Consider the following 14,441-nt stretch of genomic DNA (forward strand, 5'->3'; position numbering starts at 1 on the left):
GTTAAAAATAATTCTATTACCCATATACACAACAATCAAAATATTTCCAAGAGCTGAAAAAAATTATTCTGTGGGTGAACTTGACTATACCTGGGTCGGTTGCCTGCCAAGCATAAAATGAATCATTAAATATTAATAATTCTCAATTTCCTGTATAGCTGTCCTGAAAACATTTACCACATCTAATAAGCTCACTGCCACTGCCAATGACTCATTCTTAACTTCTGGTGTTGGACTGGATGCCTCAACTTAGCACATGGTATTTTTTATCTGTAGCAAAACCTTCTCCCAGAATTTAAATTGGATGTTTTTAATAGTGTTCAGGCTTCCTCTGAGTTATTGACCTTTTAATGATACCTTTCATTTGTCTGCTATGCCCACTTCATACCTACATAGCAAACATTTATCTTTTCCTTAATAAAATATTAAATTTCATCATTATGCATCATTAGTAATAGCACACTATTTTAGTCTCTTGTGGCTGCTATAAAATATTACATAAGCTTGGTGGCTTAAAATAACAGAAACTTATCCTCACAATTCTGAAGGCCAGAGATCCAAAATCAGTTTCACTGAGTCAAAATCAAGGTGTCAGCAGGCTGTGCCCTGGAGGCAGAGAAGACAATCTATTCTTTGCCTCTTCCAGTCTCCAAGGGCTGTTGTCATTCCTTGGCTTGTGGCCACATCTCTCTCAACACAGCTTTCATGGCTAAGTGTTTTTGTCAAAGTTACCTGATTCTTAAAAAAAAACACATGTGACTTCATTTAGGGCCCACAGTTTGAATCCAGAATAAGTACCTCCTCTCGAGATTCTTAACTTAATCACATCTTTTGCCAGGTAAGGTAATATTCGCAGGGGATTAGGAGATGAACATATCTTGGGACCAAATTTTGACCTACTGCATATACCCATTAAAAACTACTTTATATTTTAAATGGAAAAGAGCTTTATCATTTGCTCTTTTAGGGTGTTGTTGCTAAAGACTTTTAAAATGATGTTGCCTATTAAATACTGTAAGTATACAATTTTTAATGAAAAAGGAAAAATATATATAAAGATATAGAAAAGGAAATAAAGATTTATAAAAAGAAAAATAATCCAGGGGTAGGGATGGAATCAGACATGATTTAATAAGTGTTCTAATTTCATCTCTCTGAAGCCTCTGAGCTCTGCCCTCCTCTACCTACTGCCTCTGTTTCGCAACAGGTAGCAAGAAGGCCTTTTTAGATCTAGGCTTAATATCTGCAGGCAACAGTCTCCAGAAATAAAGAGAAACAGTCTTTTCCAAAAATCCTCTCCCAAGAGTAAAGGACTGCCAGTTGCAGAGGCCTCAGGTAAATGTTCCCTGAAGCCCACTTATTCATGCAGAAGCATGTGCCCATTGCTGAACTAACAGCTTGAGGCCAGGACAATTCCTTGTTCAGACAGGCCTGGGCCTAGGTTCCTGAACTTCAGTCAGGAAAACAGGGTTTCTCTTAGAGAGTGGAGACTGGGACTTAGTGGGTAAAGGGAGATTTCCTAAATTTGTTTTAATGTGGGTAGGAAAGTGAGGGTGTGCAGGGAGATTAAACTGAGCAATTTTTAGTAAATTTTAGTAAAAAACCTTACTGTATCACTAATGTACGCAAGTCTGAACTTTTGTGTAACATCTACATTGAGATAAGTGCTATAGAGATAGCACTTATAGGGATAGCTAATAGAGAAATCTTAATAACTTTTTATATTGTTTTGCAATGCAAATTTTAAGTGATTCTGTATGTTAAACTGAAATTTGCAATTAGAAAAGGAAGTGCTACCTATTCATTACCAAAAGAATATTGCAAAATGGAGGTCATAAGTAATTGTGTGGAAGGAAACATCTATACTTCTACGACATGTGGAAGCATGTGCAGACCCAAGTCAACTGAAGTACAGCCCTGTTGCCTGTGTTTTTCAAAGATCATGCATGTAAATTTCATTTTTAAGCAATTTCATTCTTATGGGAAGGATTGATTTTTTCAGTAATATGAATATAAAAAGAAAAACAAGTAAAACTAATATGATTCGTGAAAGATATTTTTCATCAGTTTTTAATGCATTCCCTGTGAGATAATATGTTTGATAGCTTGGTAAGTACTGAGAAATGCCTTAACGATAGGCTCCAGGGGAAACAGAGAACAGAGATGTCGCCTGTCTGTCACTTAACGTCGGGCTACTTGAAGCCCATCTTGCAGTTGAAGCTAAGTATTTATCTACCAAAGCACAGTGAAGAAGTTTTTGAAACATGTGCACAAAAATGTATTATTTTGTTGTTGACTATCCCTCAATTGTACCCATCATGAAATTCGAGACAAATGTCAACTCATCCCCAGTGGCAATAATATATAATTATGCCTCCATTAAACACTTCAATTTTGCCCTAGAAAAGTTTCAGAAAAATCAAACTGTTGACAGAAGAGAACATTACTCACTTCTAATGTGCTTTCTGTGTTTTTATATTTTTCCTTTTATTGCCCACTTTGAACAGATTTTCTGTATAAAATGTCTGAAGAAAAAAATAAACACATGAATTATAGGAATACAGCAACAAGGGCACAGAGAAAATATTTTCCTTAAAAGGGCTTATGAAAAAAGAACACACTTTGGGAAATGGTATATTTATTATTTTAAAAATAACTTTATGAGGAATAAATAGATGATAAATAATCTCTGATGATAAAACTGGTATGATTTCAAATACTGGACACTTGATGGAGGTCCTTTTATGAAAAGGGTATTTGTTCCAGGGGACCCTCTATAGCTTAAGAAAATGCTGTTAAGTCACTGTCAAGAAGGTTGCTTGCTGTGGTGTTTTCCTTAGATCTAATAAAAATTAGTTTCTGAATAGATCTGTGTACAAAAAAGTTAAGTACTTGTGAACGATTTCTCTTTATAACCTACTTCAAAAGTTTCCTTTAATTTTTCTTCACATGCTATTTTCTTTCCTGTCATTAAGGAAAGAAAACCAGTATAGCCTTCTTTTGTAGTCTGAGAGTACATATCTACCCATGTGGATAACATTTGTTTTTACTCTGATCTAAATACAATGAAGTCAAGTTATATATACTTAGAAGTGTACAATTTTAAGCTTGTCAACCATGTAAGTAGTATAACCAAATAAACCTAATTGAAAATATATTCTTTAAATTCATGCTTCCATGATGTATTTAAAAAAGGAATTGGACAACATAATCTGGCAAAGATATGGCCACATCTAAGTGGGGAAAGGGGCCTCGTGCAAAGTAATGGAAATTCTTTCCCACTAGTATCTATCCCAAGAGGTTACCCAGGGATATATCTTTGGAACCTGGGTTTCCCTTGTCCCATCAGAAAGATAAATGTATGTTTTCAAAAGGATTATCCAAGAGGGTTAAGGCAGAAATAGCTAAAATGAAAAGAGAACGAAGCATGACTTTCTGAGGGAGCATGTCCCCATACGAAATGTTTCCCTGAGGCTGAGAATGGAAGGGGAGGTATAGGCCTGACCTGCTGAGTCCCTGCTGAAACACACTCTTCTGCAAGAGACAAAACCCCTGATGGGAATGCCTGTAAAGGTACACAGGAGAACTGGTCCCTAACATGTCGTGCATGGGCATTTAGTAAGACTTCTGTGGCTAGTCTTGTGCTTTCTTGGGCTGAGAAGCTCTGGGAGGAAGCCACACTGCAGTCTTCCCAGAGAATCCATACCTGAAGGCAGTAAAACCGTCCTTCAGGAGCAGTGACTAATACAATGGATGGTGACCGTCACTCACTGAACTATCTAATGAGGACTTTCTACATGCCAGGTAGTGGGTACTAAAAGTAAGTCCCCAAATTACATAAATCCTGAAGTTTTCCAGTAGTCTATTGGTTTCAAATCCCCAATAATGAGTGCTCCTGAACTTTCACCAAGCTTAGCAAGTGATGACCAGGGCCTTTGGAAAAAGTAAAATAATGTAAAATTTCTTCCTCGCATATCATGAATCACCTTGAGCCCACTCTACTCCTAAACGCCTGACTGACATGCAGCAGTCCCAAGTCTCGTCACTTGTGCTTCTTGTGGGACGTTGTCTATCATTTGACCAAGTCTCCAGTTTTCTCATTTATAAGATGGGAAAAGTATTTCTACCTCCTTTGCAAGATTTACTAAAAGTCAACTTATTATGCAAAATCATGGGAGTTGAAGATTACCTTAATTTTTTTTTAACTTTTTTGGTATTTCAGTTATCTCACTTATAAAACAAGGCCGCAGTTTCTCGGTCTCAGTATTATCAATGTGTTAGGTGGATAATTCTATCTTGTGGGCACTACGCAGTGAATTCTATAGGATGTTTAGCCTCTACCCACTAGATGTCAGTGACACCCACTGCAGACAACCAAAAAATGTGTCCAGATTTTGCCAAAAATCCACAGGGTACAAAATCATCCCAGCTGGGAACCAGTGGATTAGCGCTAACTCTAATATGCCTTCAACTTTAATATTTTATACTTCTACACTAGATAATGAGCAATAAGAGCATGTGGTAAAATTGCAATATGAGATATAAAATAACATATTCATTCATTCCCTGAAGAAGCTTTACTAAACCTCTGTTAGCAACAAGACAATATACACTAAGAGCTTTAGCTGTATTAGACAAAAATTATATTTCAAGGGGCTAACAACAGCTGGGAATGTAAACTACACATAAATAATATTTTTAATATTCTACAAAGCAATGTCGTGTTAGGGTTAGATATTTAGAACAACATGCTTTTAGTAAATTCAAGTAAGAAAAAGGGTTAGGGAATTATTTCTAAGCAAAATAGGCCATTCACAAAAACTGTGCCACAGACTAGGCTAAGAAAAACCATTACTCATACTAAGGTGCTTTAAACTTACATCATTAGAATCATAAAATTTTAGAGTTTGAAGGGACTTTAGAGTTCACCTATACTATCACCCTCATTTTACAGATGAGGAAATCAAATCTTTTCTCAGCCCCTGTGCCTTAGCAGCACAGGGAACAGAAATATGCACGAAAAATCTAAATCTGACAACAGCAGAAGGGAGTTGCTCAGTTTACATATAAATTTTAAAGAGAATAACACAAACCATGAATTTCTGCTAAATTAGGAAAAACCTGCTAATACTACGTAACAGAATATTGCATACAAAATTAAAACTGTGGTAATGGGAAAAACCATGTTGCCTAGTGGGGTGTGTGGGATTCCCCAACGGGAAGTTCAAACGTGGGGGAAAAATTTCTTAGTTCTTAGAACAACATTTAAAGAATTCCCTGAACTAGATATGCACATGCCTAAAGGCAGTGACTTCCCAATCTCAACTCTTGCTGTATGTTGTTATTCAGTACACCATTTATTTTAAATTAAAAATGAAGAGTAGTTCAAATTAAAATTAGTGCAATACATTCAAAATGCCTGGTAACTTTCCAGAGCAAGTATGCTAATGCAAGTGTCCACAGGGACCAAGAAGGCAACATGAATGTGCTAAGGAGGCCAAGTGTAAAGTACCGATTGCCATAATGGTTTCAGGCTAATGCCTGAAACATGGTCTGAGGATGCTCCGTGTGGTCTGTTTCTGAGAATGCTGAAAAAATAAATTAGTCCCTCAGAAAGATATTTCCTGATTCTAAAGGTACTTATCAGAGATATTTAGACATTCAAGTGTTAATAATAAGAACTGGGGGAGGTTGAGATTTAGAAGGTATTACTCCTTTGAATTTAACCTTATAAAGAAGATTTAAAATGTTTTTACTTGGCAGATAGATAATATAGGGAATTGTCTTTGTAAGATTTAAGTTGGAAAACATTTATATTGGCATTATATGTTTAAAGGATTAAGTAATAAATTTTATTCTTGGTATTTCCTTACATTCTCTAGCTCTTCTCTATTCACAGGGGTAGAAATTCTCAAATTCTCTAAATAGAGGACGACAAATAAAAAAGCAAAAGAAAAGAGGTTAGTTCTTGGGTTTAGAATTTGAAATGCCTAGTGTAGTGAAGTGGTCTACTTTACTTTGTATATACTCTTGACTTTGTGTGGTTTCCAAAACAAATAGTTGAGAAGCGGTGGCACCCCCAGAACAGAAGCAAATCTCAGCCCAACTTTCCCCATGCACAACTTTGATGTAACCATGTTACTAAATTCTAGTTAATGGACTACGAACAGAGGGGACATGTCCTATTCCAGGCAACTCATACCATGCCTGATCTTTTAGGCTCTTTTTTCCCCACTGGTTGTAGATAATAAAATCCTGAGATTATTTAGTGACTGGTTTCTAAACCTCCTCTCGGAAGACATGGCCCTGCCCACTTGTACCACCACTGAATAAGAAGCCAACCTCTACCATGTTTGAATACTTACACACTATGGAGTGTGTTGTTACCAGTAGGATATCTTCAGAAAACAACAATGAACAACAACAATCAGACATTTGAATACAGATTAATAGTGGTGCCAGCATCTAAAATAACACAGACAGAACAGGTTTGTGGGGAAAGATGAAAGATCAATTTGTCTTATTCTGTATGTAAGTGTGTGTGGATGAATCCAAATTGCATATTAGAGATGCTTAAACATATAAATATGAAGGGGAGCATCCTTAGATTTTTTAATTAATTTAAACTTAATTCTGAAGGTGATGGTGAGTTATTTTTAAATTATTGAACAACACAGTGTTGCATGTGCCTTTTAGAAAGGTCATTCTTATCTATAGTATGGAATATAAGACTAGACCCTGAGACTAGGTCATGCTAAAGAAATTTAATCTTAAATTACCTCTACCAAACAAAAAGAGGGGTTCAGCTGCCTGTAACCACAAAACTCACATTCATGAGTCAGACATTGGTGCAAAAGGAAAGAGCTTTTATTCAGGTGCTATGCATTTCTAGGAGAATGGTGAACTCTTGTCTCAGAGCCCATCTCCTCGGCAAGGCCAAGACAAAAGGCAGTGTTCAGAGTTCCTGCTCTGATGTAAAATGCAACCTTTAGAAGCCCACAGGCCACTGCTAAGCAGTCATCCAAGTAGCTTAGCTTGTTCCTGGCTGCTGTCTATTTCAGGCTCCCTCCTGGAGCCCATGTGTGGGGCCCATGGAGCCCATGGGGCCATGGGTCATGTGGCTGCTGGGAGCACAGGGTCGCATGATTGCACCAGCCAGTCTACCACCAACTGAACAAGGGAATATTTCTTTGTTCCCCTGGGACTATATTAGCCTGGGTGTGGGGTGGACCAGGTGTTTTCTCACGTTTTGGGTGAGTCCACCTCCCAACCAATCCCTTCTTTTCCCAGGCTAGACTGACAAGCCTTTTTAGCCCAGCACCTCCCCTGCTACCATTTTGACTTCTGTGGTGCATGTGACTGCCTTACCCTGGTCCTACCCCTAATCTGGTACCAGAAGCGGGCAGGAGAGCTTTCTTCTCTATCCAATTATCTTGCAAGCCTTGTCTGTGCTCAGTGTAAGAACCTCCCCCTGCCACAATCATGACCAATGGGAGAGACTTCCCTGGTACTCCATCAACTCTGCACCCCCCACACCCTAGTCTTCTTATGCACAGAGTTGCCGACACTCAGGGCCCACTAACAGAGAGCAACTGAACCAAAGTCATGAGCAAAGGAACCCTGGGAACCCTTTACAGCCTCTCAGGCAGTGCAAAGGGTGGCCTCAGGCAGTGAGTGTGGAATCTGCAGCCAGGGGCAACACTTCTGAAAGATACCACTTGGTTACCCAGGCAACATAGCTTCCAGCCCCTGAAAGGTGCAACTAGGTGCAGCACTGCAAAGCTCAATGTGTTTTCCATGACCCTGGGTGATTCACAAAGGCATTCTTTGAGCAGTTGCAGGCCCCCAGCACTCAAACCTACCTCCATTTCTGAGGAGTGTGGCTCCATGCACAAGGGGTTCCCACATCCCAGTCCTGTGGTCTAGCTCTGTCCACCTGGTGGCCTCTCCTGTTGACCCTCAGCCCCCTCCTACCACTGCTGCAAGCTGGAGCCTCCATGGCAGTCTGGGCAGACTCTCTGCCAGTAACAGTCCTGCCCTGGCCAAAGGACAACTGAGGTAAACTAGAACCTACGTTTAAAAAGTACCTTCTCCTCCAGTCCTTGTATTCCTCCAACATCTGGGCTATCATTGCTGTGAACAAACCAAAACCAATTTAGCTATTCAACTCTGCTACATTCTCTTCTTAAACACGGAGAGCCTCAGGAGATCAGAAACGTGTGTGGAGGGGAAGGAAAAACAGAAACTATACCTATATCGTATAACATCATCTGAGGAGAGAGAGATTTCTGAGGGTCAAAGAGGATGCTATTAATAATCAGGATGGAAAATATATATAAGCCAGAATTGTCCCAGACAATTATGGGGCTGGCTGTACAAACCCCGCACATCTCACCAAGCAGTATGTTTCAATAAATGCAAAACTGAGACCAAATTCTGACAAATACATAGTCATATAACTTACTCTTGTAACACTGAATAAGTCTTCACTTTTGTCCTCAGATGCTGACACTAGGTTTTTGTACAGGTCTGCTGCTCTGCAGGTAAATGAGAAAAAGGTTCTCAAACTCCCTCTTTAATAAAGAATCCAGGAGTGGAATTTATTACATCTCAACACAATAGAAAATAAATCCCAAAGGAATTCTTTTGGCTTTCAAAAGGAACTTCACAATTATCTATGTCTTCTAGAATACCAAGATGTCAATTTAAACTTTCTTAAGAGAACAATTTATTAAATCACCAAAGGTCATAGCAATAACTCTGAAATCTTCAACGATTGCTTCACAGATTCCTTTTTATGAATTAGATTTTCAAAGATGAGTTTATTTAAATAAAACAGAAAAGGCACTTGATGATTCATCTTCTTCACACAAATCTTCACAAGGAACTGAGATTAAGTTTAATACGTTTGTGATATGATCATTTCACCATTACATGAGAACCAACTTTGTGAAACCAAAAAGTGTCTACTTTTCTGCAACTACAGAGAAAAAGAGTATTCCACCTACTTTTTGAGATATTTGTTTACATCAGCAACTAAGATGACATAAAATTTTAAGCAAAATAATTAGAATTTCATTAGTTATCAGTAAGACAAAAATACGAAAAAAGCAAGTCCCAGAAGCATAGAACTTAATATGAAGTGTGCTAGGAGAGAATTTTAGCAAATGGGTTGCTATGTAACACTGTGAATCTATAGCTGCAGGTGGAAACAAGAATATTCTGCTGTCAGGACCAGACAACCTTCCAATCAGTTGAGTTGACAGTTGTCCTTGGAATGTGAAACAGCAGGAACAAATGGTGTTAGAACTTCTGAAGAGCCCCAGTGGGCCATGAGGTGTGTGTGATTAATCTCATTTATGCAGGAATGGTAACCAACCGTGTAGCCTAAGCACCACTTATCTCACCAAAAAAAAATTATGTCATTCTTCTCCTTGCATATGTTCTATTTATATATTTGAAGTGTTTGTGTGACATTACTTCTACAGTGTGACTTTCTCAATACCGTATCTCAAATACTATGTTGCCACCCCCACTTTATATACATGTTCATACAGACATGTCAGTACTTATATCAAAGTATTTTTAATTTACAGTGATAAAATAAAAGCCATGACCCATCAACAATATAATAGTGGTCTCTGTGTTCTTAAGACCACATAATGAAAATTTATCTTCCAGCCAATTATCCCTTAAGTATTAAAAGAATAAAAGCCTCAAATTATTACCTTGTAATGTGGAAAAAACAGTGAGGTCACTGATTTCCTTGGGTGCTTTCTCCCAATATATAGACTGTTTTTTAAAAAAGGCAAAAATGGTCATGAGATTTCACAGCATGAAAAGCGTTGCCTTGGAATCTCCAGAGAAGCATTTGGAGTCCCATTCTAAGCGGAAGCTGGATTGTGGAGAGCAGAGCTTTGGGAGGGTCCCAGTGTTTGCCTCCTGCCCTAACGGGGTTGGCATCCAAAGCTTGTGATTGCAGTCGCTTTCTGTTTCATCTCACGATGGGGGTGCTTTTATAAGCACCTCAAATGCAGGTGCTTTCTTATAGCTCTGGTCACAGTGACAAAACAAAGCTTTTATTATTTCATTGAATGAATGTCTCTAGGTCATTTAGAACTGAATCTATTTTATACTTCATTAATGCTGAAATCACAGCTTTGTTTTTATTTACTATTTTTAGTTCATTTATAATATGTACCCTTCTTTCTAACCTCTCAGGACACATTGCTGTTCTTGGAACCGCTTCCCACAATCCAGCTTTTCAAGAAAGGGCCCTCTCAGGCAGGAATGGATGCCCCCTTTTGTCTAATCACCCCCGATCTTCTCGAAAACTTGAAAACTCACTGGAAAGTATTGAGTTTCCAGAACTCATTCTGGAAACTAGTCCTTCAGTTCTCTATAAGATTTAGCTACTGCTCCTTTGCGTAGCAATACTCATTCCACTTTAGCACTGTCTAACTTAGCCATAGAACAAAGTGAAGTGCTAATTTTTTCTATGCCCATCCCAATACCGTCTGCATTGTATTCCACCATAATGAAATAAATATTCCAAGGTGTCATTACAAGAGTTTGCTTCTAAGGTGGTTGCTTAGATATTATTCCCTGAAATAGCTGGCTCACAGGACAATTGATAATGTTTCATTGTTGAAGACACACATAGATTCGACAAATGCCACCAGTACACTAGATATTTTTAATAATCTTAAAAAGAAAACTTTAAACACTGTACTGTAGAGACTCCAATGTTTAGCCTTCCAGGTACATTAATCATACAGCTTAATTGACATGTCATTTAAAATTGGTTTATTTGAACTGAAACTACCAAGAAATGAAGTCATCTGGATATAATACTGAATGACATTTTTAGGGCCACTAAGTTTAACTTAAGAAAATATTGAAAGATTATTTCCTTATATTATTCTGATGTGTATTTTATTAATACATTTTTAAATGAATAGTTCTCATGATATTCTCCAAGGCTTTAAGCATTTTCTTCAGCCTATGTCAATAATATTACCAGAAGATTGTGAATAAGCAGAAAAATCTAAAAAGGCTTAAGCTTTTAAAATTAATCTCTATTTTAATGTTTTTTATTATTTAAAGAACTCTACTAAATGAATGCCACCATGGCTAATATTTTCACTAGAAATGGAAGCTAAAGCAGCAAAGGAAATAATCAGCCAAATGAAAAGGCAACCTATGAAATGAAAAAAAATACTTTGCAAACTGTATATCCCATAAGGGGTTAATATCCAAAAATATGAGGAACTCATCCAACTCAGCAGCAAAAACATACACGGACTCATTAATAATGGATAAAGCACTTGAAAACATAATCTGTCCAAATAAGACATNTCTATTTTAATGTTTTTTATTATTTAAAGAACTCTACTAAATGAATGCCACCATGGCTAATATTTTTACTAGAAATGGAAGCTAAAGCAGCAAAGGAAATAATCAGCCAAATGAAAAGGCAACCTATAAAATGAAAAAAAAAATACTTTGCAAACTGTATATCCCATAAGGGGTTAATATCCAAAAATATGAGGAACTCATCCAACTCAGCAGCAAAAACATACACGGACTCATTAATAATGGATAAAGCACTTGAAAACATAATCTGTCCAAATAAGACATAAATGGTCAATATCTTTACAAAAATGCACTCAGCATCAATAATCATGTCAGAATGTAAATCAAAATCATGATAAGAAATCAACTTACATTTATTAGGATGGCTTTTACCAAAAAGATAAGCAGTAACAAATGCCGACAGGAAGTGGAGAAAAGGGACCCCCTATACACTGTTGATGAGAATGTAAATTTGTATAGACACTATGGAAGACACTATGGTATAAAAGTTCTTCCAAAAATTGACAACAGAACTACCATAGGATACAGCAATCTGACTTCTGAGTAAATATCCAAAGAAAATAAAATCAGTATCTTGAAGAGATTGCTGCACTTCCAAGTTCAGTGCAGTATTATTCACAATGGCTAACATACAGAAAGTATCTAAGTATTACATAGTCAGTAGATAAATGGATACAGAAAATGTGATGAAGTAAACAATGGAATATTATCCATCCATAAAAAAGACAAACACCCTGCCATTTGTTATAAGATAGGTGAACCTAGGAGACATTATGCTAAAGTAAAATAACCCAGACCAAAAAAAAGACAAGTACTACATTATGGTATTACTTATAATGTTTAGGGGGGAAGACAAGTTCAAAGACATGGAAACAGAGAGTAGAAAAGTGGTTACTAGGGTGGGAAACAGAGAGGTTGATAAAGGTACTTCAATTACACGATGAATAAGGTCCAAGCATCTAACACGTAATATGGTGACCACAGTCGATAACACTGTATCAGCTGAATAACAATTGAAATTTGCTGAGAGAGTAGAACTTACATGCTCTCACCAAAACAGACCAAAGAAAAACCCCCTAAATATGTGAGGTGATAGATGTGTTCATAAACGTGATGGGGAGAATCGTTTCACAACAGATACTTAAATCAAATCATCACTATGTATAACAACTTTATTTGCCAGTTATACAACAACAATGAAGCTGAAAACATAAAATAATACTATATTGTATACTTGAAATTTGCTAAGAGAATAGATTTTAAGTGTTCTCCCCCTAAAATGTGAGGTGATGAATTCACTTGATTGTATATTTCATCACATACAAAGGTCTGTCCGGAAAATGTCTAGCCACTGTCAATATAACTAGAATGGTTTGCACAGCATTGCTATAACCCGGCAGCCGAGAAGAGTGGACTGGAACTCACACAGAGAACAATGACAGCTTGACTATACTAGTCAGGGAGGTCAGTACATGCTGTTGAGTGAGCATGTGTATTGTGTGACTGTTGCATTCATGATGAATGAGCAAGTACAGCAATGATCCTGTATCAAATTTTGCATTACACTTGAGCGGGAACTATTAGGATGTTTCAAAAAGCCACAGCTATGGGCAACTAATGATTGGCAGCTTTATCATGACAACATGCCCACTCATGCATCACATCTCATGCAGAGCGCTTTTGTGAAACATCAAATCGCCCAAGTGACTCAGCTCCCTACAGCCCAGATTTGGCTCCCTGTAACTTCTGGCTTTTCCCAAAACTAAAATCACTTTTGAAAGGAAAGAAATTTCAGACTGTCAATTAGATCCAGGAAAATACAATAGAGCAGGAATGGCAATTGAGAGAACTGTGTAAGGCTCCAAGGTACTTACTAGGAAGAGGACTGAGGCATCATTGTCCTGTTTCTTGTATCTTGTATCTTCTTCAATAAATGTTTCTATTTTTCATATTACTTGGCTGGATACCTTCTGGACAGACCTTGTATGTATATTAAGCCATCATATTGTACATACTATATACATACAATTATTATATTAGTGATACCCCAATAAAGATGGGGGGACCCCACAATTTTACAAAATGGAGACAAGTTCAGTTAGAGAGGGGGATGAGAAGCAACCCCATCCCCTGCCTCCAGCAAAACAGTGGTTGAACAGAGGTGGGACCAAGCCCTCCACAGCCATCACCAGCCTCACCTAGGGGGCCTTGGCAGAGTGCTTTTTCTGGGACTGGAGGCGGAAGGTGGCAAGTCAAGAAGAAAGGCAGCCCATAAAAGCCAGGAGAAGTCTCAGGCTAAGAAGGTAGGTTGGTGTAGAAAAGAGCTTAGTTACCTCAGGGCAAGAGCTGCACAGATCTGGGATGTGAGTGACACTGTCTCACCTGGATGAGATCCCACCCCATTCGGACAATAATGGGCAAAGGCCTTTCAGGCCAGGAGATGTGCAGAGCCCTGGAAGACAATGGGGAAGTGGAGAAGTGAGAAATCAGGCAGCTAAACTGTGGTGCTCAGAGAGATGGTAGAATAACACACCGTGTTAGGTCAACAGGAAGTCTGCTCCACCACGTGGGAAGTCACTGCTCTGCGAAAGCCCAGAATATGTGATACGAAAAAGCCTCTTCTCCACCCACCAGCCTTTTAAATTGCTACCTATTTATCTACATTTATTCATTACCTGTGTATCATAAAGCAGGGTTTTAAAGAAACACCTGGCTTGTAACTGCCTTTTAGTAACAAAAGGAGACAAAAATTTAACCATAGAAAATAAGTTCCCTCTGGGAATGACTTTCTGAAAACAGAACTGTTAGACCATCTCAAGAACTGACACTTCCACATTTGATCAATGGGTTAGCTGAGAAGAGATGGAACAGAAGGCTATGAAGAGGCCTTATTAAAAAACTGATGGAATTTTTCATCTGTAATTGGAATATCGGGACTGAGGAGGATAAAAGGCTAATATATTCAATTCATATGAGGGCACTAAAAGCTAATGTAATACATGGGTTACAAAAATGTTTATGATTATAAACACCACAGAAAACATGTATGTATGTGTGTGTATATA

The sequence above is a fragment of the Sturnira hondurensis genome, unplaced genomic scaffold (assembly GCF_014824575.4).
Source record: "Sturnira hondurensis isolate 20B ecotype Veracruz unplaced genomic scaffold, ASM1482457v3 Scaffold0004136, whole genome shotgun sequence".
Classification (NCBI taxonomy): Eukaryota; Metazoa; Chordata; class Mammalia; order Chiroptera; family Phyllostomidae; genus Sturnira; species Sturnira hondurensis.